This window comes from Amblyomma maculatum, chromosome 2 (assembly GCF_055883805.1).
Source record: "Amblyomma maculatum isolate TAMU_Amacu chromosome 2, ASM5588380v1, whole genome shotgun sequence".
Taxonomy (NCBI): domain Eukaryota; kingdom Metazoa; phylum Arthropoda; class Arachnida; order Ixodida; family Ixodidae; genus Amblyomma; species Amblyomma maculatum.
The window spans coordinates 167,382,364-167,391,864 of record NC_139345.1 but is presented as its reverse complement, the minus strand read 5'-3'; the positions used below and the strand labels follow the sequence as shown (position 1 = coordinate 167,391,864).

Below are 9,501 nucleotides of genomic sequence, written 5' to 3'. Positions count from 1 at the left end.
ATTAAGACGTGAGCGAATGAACGTGCGCCAGCGCCTTATAAAAACGAAAAAATAAAAACAAGATTTACAAAAGACACGGATGATAAGTGCATGGCCGCTGCCAAAAAATGTCAATTTCGAGTGTTGCGCTGAAGGCCTAAGTAAGTGTTCTGAGGTTTCGAGATTGATACCCTAATTTATATTGTCGTTTGTGAAACAACAATTGCCTCATGACTTCAACAAAATATAAAATCTCTTAAAAGTGTAGGTGTGAAGATGGAGTGTACGTTATACGAAAGCCGTCAACAGAAGAAGCTGCACCCTTCCGCCGCTGTCCTATTAGCAGCATATTTGTATCCTATCTGTGCAAGTGACAAGAAATGACAAAATAATAATTACGTTTAAGATAAATTGAGGTAGACATGCAGCGATGCGCTTTTCCGCTTTATACGGGGCTATATAGACCACGTTATTTCGTCTAATTATTATTCTTTGACGTTTCCTAAACACGGTACATCACCAAGAGAAAGGAAATAATGCTCAACAAAACACCGTTGAAATACACGCGATATTCGTGAGTGTTGTCTGTGTTAAGTAACCTAAAACGATACCTAGAATAAGTGTAAGGTATCGTAATCTACGCAAGCAGATCGAGATTTTTCTCGGTAACTTTTACGGAATGCAATACACCGCAAGGTAACATTCATTGGAAAAAAATTAGTTGCGGGAAAATTAGGGCATAGCAGTGAAGAAACAAACCACATGTCAAAAGAACGCAACGATAGTAGATCCCCGTTAGCAAATTAGTTCTTCGTTCAGTAGGTTTCTGGACAACATAATATCAGGAGGACTGATGTAACATATGCGATTGCAGTAGCGAAAGGTCTCTCTTCAGTAGTAATAACAATAAAGAGAAAAACGAAAGCGCAGTGGTATCTCTCAAGGCTGGTGGCAAAATCAGTGAAGGCGTTATACATTTTCACGCATGTTGAGATGATTCACGCGCGGCATCTGTGCTCAAAGAGTTACGTTTGAAGGACCGCCCACGCAATAGCGCGACGGTGGAAGGATCTTTCAAAATGCGAAAACAGGGAGAGCAGCACTAAAAAGAGTGAACTCGCATTTATTTGTTTATATTTTTTGTTGCTTATGTCACCGACACGCGTCGCATGCCTCAGCTCGCAGTATAAAAGTTCGCTGAAGAAGTGGAGACGCCACCACAAGACATTTGTCTCCGCATTGGTCTCAACCCCTGGAACTGTAGCTCCGCTTGGCGTCTTTTGCAGCCGCTACGATTTCAAAGGTGAGGAATGCAACTCAACCAGTGTTTGAAAACAGATGTGAACCGAACAAGCCTTATCACGTATCCAAGCTTATACTATCCTGTGCGGTCAATATCGCAGGCAACCTTGACAGCTTCTTGTGATGGATAAGTAGAAGAGTAAGTGCCGACCCACAAGGAAAATGCCCTGATGGAATCAAAAGAGGAGCACTCTTTTTAGAGCAGGTCATGAAAAGAGTTGCTTTAGATTGTGGTAAAGTAATTACTACAAAACGTACAGAAGATGTAAAAAAATGGAATGATTTCTTTGGTTTGATTTGGTTTTTAGGATTTATTGCCCCAAAGCAACTCAGGCTGTCAGAAACGCCGTAGTTTGTCTAATTCTTTTTGAGCTGACGGTTACCTGTGCAACTAGGAAGGGAATATCGTTCCTTGGCTTCTATATATTTGAAATCGTATTTGTCGGATCCAAAGGTTCGGAAAAGAACTATAACCTGACTAAAGTCTCGACTCCCTTTTTAGCGGCAAAATGCTCACTTCTGATGTACGTTTATGATGTCATGGTATGTTAGCTTTGTCATGAACAGACCGTAAATGTGACGTGGGTTAGGAAAATAGTTCGGCTCATGCAGAAAGCTTAATCTAATATAACATACGTTACTGAGCAATCTCACAATAATGGAGCACATAGCACTACCAATCAATTTCACGGTGTTCTGAGAAACTTGACGGCATCCGTCTAATACGGCTTCCTGCCCGGAGTTTATAAACTTGCAATTATCGGTACTTTTTCCAGGTACAACTCCTGTTCGTCTTCCTGGCGGCAAAAGTTTATGGGCTTCATGATCACCACATAGCGGCCGGGTACCCTGGATCGGGCTACGGCGGCAATGCAGCTCTGGTAGCGGCTACACCTTATCGGGGATACGCGGATTTCGCCTCTTTAAGTGCAAGTGTACTAAATTAATACTCGTGTAATACTCGTGCAAGTGTACTAAATTTATTGGTTTGGACCGTCACATTAGATCGCTTTCGATTTATTGCTTTATTGATCGGGACACAACTTAAACGCACAAAAGGAGCAAACGTCCGCAGCTGTTAACTGAATGGGCAACAATGTACTGAACCGAAATAGCCATAGCATTAAATAAAGAAGCAGCTCTGGCGTCTCATTTCTCACACTGATGAGGTTCACGGACGCAAAATCCAGATCGTTTGAAAAATATCAAATTCAACATAGTGTTCTTTTAACAACGAGACGTGCTTTTATTATGTTGTCATATCACAACCAAGCCATATAAGCACTGAAGTTCGATTTAGAATGCACAGAACTTCAATGCCAATAATATTCTTGTTAAGGTAAATGGCATATACTTGATTTGTCGTAATTTCATGTTGCCTCAGATATAGCTGGTTAGTAACGAAAAGGCTTGTTGAATTTGATTGTGTAAAGTAAAGCCCTACCGAATTTGGGCTTCACACGGCTAACTCTCACCTGTTTGAAAACTCAAATTAGTACCTTTTACGCACACAAATGATAAGAAATGAGAGACTCATCTAATACACTCATATGACAGAAGCCTACACTTAGCAAGGCTAAGATCAGCGAAGCGAGAATGTTTTTTTCGTGTTGTTGACGTGAACTAGAACGCCTAATTATAATACCAGTTCAGATAAGCAAGAGAAATTAGAAACATATTCCGCACTCCTTTTCATGGTCTCGCTAACTTCTCGATAGTGTTTTTCTCCAAATTACATTTTTTAGCTGTGTGACAATACGGACACTGCTGACCTGCTTTATTTCCCTCTGGAGGTGGCTACTACGGGTCAAAACTAATTTGTTTAAGCCGTTTAAGAATGAAAATGTTTCAAAAAACATGGCCGCCTGTGTGTATGATCGGAAAAGGACAATTACCCATTCTTTCATCATGTGTTGGTTTGCAAATTATTCCCATCGGGCGGATAAGAGGAATAAACATAAAACTCTGAATTCACAGCAAAATAAGCCATTTACTGCGCCCTAAAGCATCAAATAAAATAATCGAGGCCCAACATTTGCCACTTAATAACATTATCACCTGTCTTCTGCAGCCACCTCAGCCGTACAACTTCGGCTATGACACGGTAGACGATTACGGAAATCGCCAGTTCCGCAGTGAGTAGGGAGACTCCAACAATATGAAGACTGGATCGTACGGCTACCGCGACGTGAACGGCCTCTACCGGAGAGTGAACTACATCGCCGACGCCAACGGTTTCCGGGCCACGGTTGACACGAACGAGCCAGGCACCGCACCGGGTGCCAGCGCCGACGTAGTCTTCAACGCCGCGCCGGTCGTCCCACCAGTTCACGCTGGCGTAGCAGCCTCAAGGCCCGGCGTTGCTCCGATAGCGTACGGTGCCAGGGGTGTGGCTGGCGGTTACAGCGGTGCATACAGCGGGAACAGTGGATACGGATACTCACCGTACGGTGGCGCTGCAGCAGGCTACAGCCGCGTTCCCTACGCAGGCGTCGGCTACGCTCCAGGAGGTGGCGCCCTTGGTGGCTACGGGTACGGAGGGTACTCTCCTTACGGTTACGGTGGTGCTGGATATCCAGCTGGGCGCTACGCCGCAGCTGGATATGGGCGATCCGGGGGTTGGGCTGCAAGTCACCACGGGTACCGAAGGCGATAACAGAAGGCCAGCCTCTGCCTGTAAGCTGCATGCTAGGAGATCAAAAGATAGAAACAATGAAATGCCGTAACTTTACCACGAAAACTCTTCAGTGACTGCGTGGAGTGTGGGCTACTGAAAATAAATGCGTCAGGTTTCTACGGGACTGGTCTTGAGACTCTCTGTGCATTTATTGGCCAACACGTGGTAGTATAAATGAGTTTTCTATACATAATCCATGAATTTTTACACATTTTTGCTGAATGTAACTCCCGTACAATGGGCATCATAGAAAAATATGAGCCTATTGCGCAGTCGTCAACCGTGTCTAGTAGTTGAGCAATAGACAGACCACGAGAAACCAACACCTTTACTGCAGTATGCAATAGCAATGCACTACAGCAGCAGACATGATGCAAACCGCGTCAAGAGACAATTCCGCCACCTGTCGTCTTAACTGAGACTGACCGCGAAGCTGGAGCAGCGTAGAGGCTGCCTGAGAATAAATTTCGGTGCATTTATCCGAACAGCAATTCATTCGTATACTCGTCATAGTATCACCGATGCAGATCCGTCACTTTATGTCCTGCTCAGAGTATACACAACTCTGCAACGATGTAACAGCCTTGCTTGTGCAAAAAAAAAAAAAAAAAAAAAAAAAAAACCGCTTGCATCGTCAAGCTGTGCAGTTAGCTTGCTTTTACGTTCTGCACTATATATGGAAAAACGAGTCAGCAAACTCTGGCATGAAGGAGGTAACAGCTTTTTTTGCCCGTATGCTGATCAATTTCAAATAATTTATTCGTAGCCATAATAAATTAAAGCGTATGGAAAAAATGTTTCGCAGATTACTCCCCATAAGCATTATGGGGTAGGTTTTCTTCTACTCCTGAAACTCTATTATCGCCACGTTTATATTACTGATTCACATTTATCGATACTGAATAACCCGTATGCTTTCTTCGATGTCACTAGCGGTTGCCTCCCTTTGTATTTCATAATGCCCTACACCTTTTCCAAACGTTTGTTTGTCATGATCTATACACTGTATAATATACCTTGTTTAAATGCATATAGGCAACTCATCATAGCTTATTCGAGTAGATATGCGACGGAGCAATGAATGATGAACAACTGTGCTGCGTCTGCTGATGAATATATGCTTTGGGTATGCTTTTGCATTGTCCGGCTTGTACTTGAACTTGAACAATAGTTAATGCGGAGGATTAGCTGCTCACGCTCCAGAAGTGTGCAAAAAGTTGTTCTTTCGCCTCGGAAATAATTGACGTTCAGAGTTTAATGTATTATGTTGACCGAGTTGGTTTTCAACTTGCTTATTAACTCGCGCGAAGACGGCACAAACAAGAAAGAACACAACAGCGCTGTATTGCGCATTAAAGGGCCACTGTTCATGAAAGGACCTTTTCAGCGAAGGAGCCCAGTGTTCCGATCAGGTACCGGAGATATTCTGTGCAAAATGCTAGAGTGGTACGCGCGCCGCAAAGCAACGAAAATACAAATCAAAGCTCTCTCATGCTCTCCTTCGCGAAGCCTGGGATGCCAGCTTTCCCGTTTCCTACGCTGGCCCGTCGAGCCGCAGCAATGACGTATTTGTCTCGCTGTCTGAGGGTGAAGGATGGGTATCTACCGCTCGCTGCGCGCTTTTCCCTCCCCACGGCCAGAGTGAATCCAGCGGCAGCGCTCCCTCGCCCGTTCTTTTTCTTTTCTTTCGCGCACGCAGAGTGCCCCGCCCCACCTCCCGCCAAACGCGGAGGAGGAAGGGGAATTTGTCTTGCGGAGGCTAGATGACGTCTGGCAGGAGAGTGAAAAAACCTTTGCGAGGGAACGGAAGGAGAGAAGCACGACAGAATCGGGTGATTGCGGTGGCTGTAACTGCGTTATTAGTTACTCTTTCAAAAACATTTTGCGGCCTTGATTTTGGGGGCGAAGTCTCACAGTCACCGGGGAAGAAAATATTTTCGACTGGAGGGTGAACAGTGGGCCTTTAACGGCCGGATTACATGGAGCGTTTTTGCCGCGTCAAGCCGGCGCTTTACGCCCGACGGCGCGAATTCGACGCTCGGCGTCGAAAAAAACGCGCGCCGCCGCGGATAGGGCCTTGATAGATATTTGACACGCGGCCGGCGCGGCCAACGTAACGTTGGGGGCGGCGTCTTCTCGAATCGGAAGCTACTGTGAGCGCGAGTCAATAGGAGCGCGGAAAGCTGGGATTTCCCGTTTTAGCGGCTGCTGTCAATATGGCCGCCATGGCCGACGAGGTGTGCGGCAGTTTGGCCGCAGAAATGTGATTACCGTAAAAATAAATGCCTAATCATGCACGGAATGTTCCTTTTTTGGAGAGTGTACTACCTACTCTCGGATCGCAATGTAGTTTTTTTCTCCATGAAGAGAAATTTGCAAAAAAAAAAAAAAAAAAAACGTGCCGCTGGTATTTGAGCGAGCATTCCGAGGTATCTTGTTCATTCGAGCGAGCCAAATCCTTGCGCTACCTATGTACGCATTCTAGTTTTAGCACAGTAGCGTCGGAATGAGGCCTTTAGCGATTCTAACACAAAGGGCGTCGCTTCTCTCACGTGCCTCGCTCAGCGATTATTTCCGCTAGCTGTTGTATTTGCTTTCGCATCCAGTCTTCCGCGACGGCGCTCGCGCCGCTTCGTCATTCCATGTATCTCGAGCTGGGCGTAGCGTCGGAGCGGGAGTTTTCGAAGCGCGAAAATCGTGGAAAAAAACGCTGTATGTATTCCGGCCTTAAGAAGCCGCTGTTACAAGCTTAATTATGGGATAGTAATGGACGATTTCTTTTGAGTTGTCGCGGCGAATCCCGCTACGAACGAGTCACACTTAAAGTTGTCGTGACGCTGGGACTAAGTCGACCCGGCCTTCACTTGGTAGAGTGCAGAGACTCCGGATTGATGAAGGATTGAATCCTCGAAGTCGGTAAAATATATACGAGCAGGTTGAATGGAACTTTGAGAAAACTTATTTACATGAAAAAAGGGTATATCAGCAAAATGGCAATCGTTAAGAGTTCATAGCGAGAAGCGTCTGGATGAGCCGTTTACCCAGGTCACAGAGCGTCATTTCGTGTTCTGCAACGTCCTTAAATCCCCTATGTCCAGCCCCTCTCTGAAGATGGTGACAAATCAGTTCCAGGGCACACCCCTCAGATATCGGCAACCAATCGAACACATCACTACACTTATGGTCTGATGCACTGACTGGTCCAGTATTGTTTCGCCGGGCGTGGTCACTTGTTGGCGGGTAGAGCTTGGGAACGGCGAGGAAGTAAATTTCGATTCTTCTGCAAAGAATCGCTATGTTGGTTCCGGCAAGTGGATTTCCTTCTCAGAAACCCAAGTGTACGTGCGCGCCACGAATACTGCTCCCAGCATTGTCCCTTTATGGCAATTGCAACTCTTTCCTGCATTCACGGGAAATCCTCTAATGGCCGTAATCCTCATGTTCCTTTGTTCTCCTGTACGTCAGCGGACGTGTCACTCCGATCGTCTCCTTTGGACAATAGGCATTCCTCACTTGACAATAGCGCCTCTAGACGGGAAGGGTGAACAGTTGAACAAAAGCACTTCCGGCTATTTCTCACAGGGCGACGTTTCTTTGTATTTTTCTTGACGTTCCCTTGACAGGGCGGCTTGGCAGTTGTAGGGTCATGACAAAGCAAAGCATGCTCACACAATAAGAATCATTTGAACACGCTCACTTAGAGCTCTTGCACAAACAGCACATATCAATACCATGCCCACAGGCGCACAATAGGGCGCGCAAGCGCGGACCGTGCACGGTCACAACAGCCTACTCCCCCGCCAGAAGAGTCACGGAGGGCAGCAGTCGCAGCTGCTGCATGAAGAGACGACTTAATGGCCTGCACATGGACGCTTGAAGCTCGCTGTCGCTTGTCGCGTTGTCTTGATTGTCGTAGGCCAAATTGCTTGAGCTGTCTCTGAAACTCAACCACATGTCTAAGCAAGCACTCGGCTCCCGTCTGAAGAGACCAGGCCAAAAGTAAACTGCCATCATTGTCTGAGAAAAGCCCACACTCAAGACGCTCAGGACCCACGTATGCCTAGAAAACCAAACGTGCTGCTTTACATAGTAACATATATACAAGCGCACGAAAAAAAAAGAACCTGAGTATCAATTTGGATACATGGTGAGGAGCACCTCGGACCGCCTAGAAACAGCGGCTAAGCGCGTCCGCATTCCCATTTAACTTCTGCTTTTTGTATCTTATTTCAAAATTGTACTGCTGTAAAATCAAGCTCCACCTCAGAAGGCGACTGTTCTTCGATGTCGCAGTTTGCAGCCAAGCCAGGGGACAATGGTCCGTCTCTAAGGTTAATTTGGCCACTCCAAGATAGCACTGCAATGTTTGAATGGCCCATACAATGCAAGCGCACTCTTTACGCCTACCGGGAATTTTCACTGCGTAGTTAGTTTTAGAAAGCTTTGCAACGACTTCAGCAGGTCCTTCCCACTGTACTTCGAGCTTATTCTGCCTTGAACCTCTCAGTAACATCACCTGTTCCCCGATACGAAACGTCCTTTGACGGGCTGACTTATCACAGTACACTTTGTAACGAGCCTGGGCTGACTTCATGCTGGCCTCAACGAGTTCCTTAGCGTTATGTAAGCAATTCAGGAGGTTCAGAATGAATTCTACTTCTGTTGGGGCTTCTCCGCGCCCCTCCCAGGCTTCGGGCACCATTCGCGAAGGTGACCGCAGTCACCTTCCGTAGACCAACTCGGCTGGGCTAAATCCAGTGGATTCGTGCGGCACTGCCCACAAAGCGAAAAGTGCTGCAGGCAGGCAGGTATCCCATTCGCGCTTGTTTTCATAGCGCAGTCCCCTCAGGACGCGTTTGAGAACAGAATGCCATCTTTCTACGCTGTTGCTCTGCGGATGCTGGATCGAGCTGTGCACTACCTTAATGCCGCATCGCTCGAGAAATGAGGTGGTGAGGACACTTGTGAAAACGCTACTCTGATCACTTTGGACCCCAAAAGGGAATCCAACTCGTGCAAACACTGACAGCAGCGAATCCACTACACTCTCGGACGTCACCTCGCGCAGCGGAACAGCCTCTGGAAACTTTGTGGCTGGGCATAACATAGTGAGGATATAACGGTACCCTGTCTCTGTCACAGGACGTGGCCCCACTACATCTATTACTAACCGGTAAAACGGCTCGGTAATGATTGATACTAACAATATCGGCGCTTTCCACTTATCTTGCGCCTTTCCAACCCGCTGGCACGTGTCGCATGACCGTACAAAATTTTCTGTCTCCATAAAACATCCAGGCCAATAGTATGCTTGCAACAGCCTCTGCTTTGTTTTCCCTATTCCAAGGTGACATGACCACGAGCTGCCATGGGAAAGTCGCAGTAAGTCTTGACGGTACTTTTGCGGAACGACTAATTGGTCCCGCTCTACTCCGCGCTTATCCTTGAATAAGCGATACAGCACTCCCTTTCTCATCTCGAAAGAAATATTATTTGCTGTCTTAGTGGCACGGTGGCGCTCCCTCATCTCCTGTATCTTGGGA

The 9,501-nt window shown here is 46.5% G+C and overlaps 1 pseudogene; it reads left to right on the top strand.

The window, feature by feature from the left end:
- Nucleotides 1-3,937, top strand: part of LOC146200380 (uncharacterized) — a 4,081-nt pseudogene extending 144 nt beyond the window's left edge.
- Nucleotides 3,938-9,501: the final 5,564 nt, after the last annotated feature.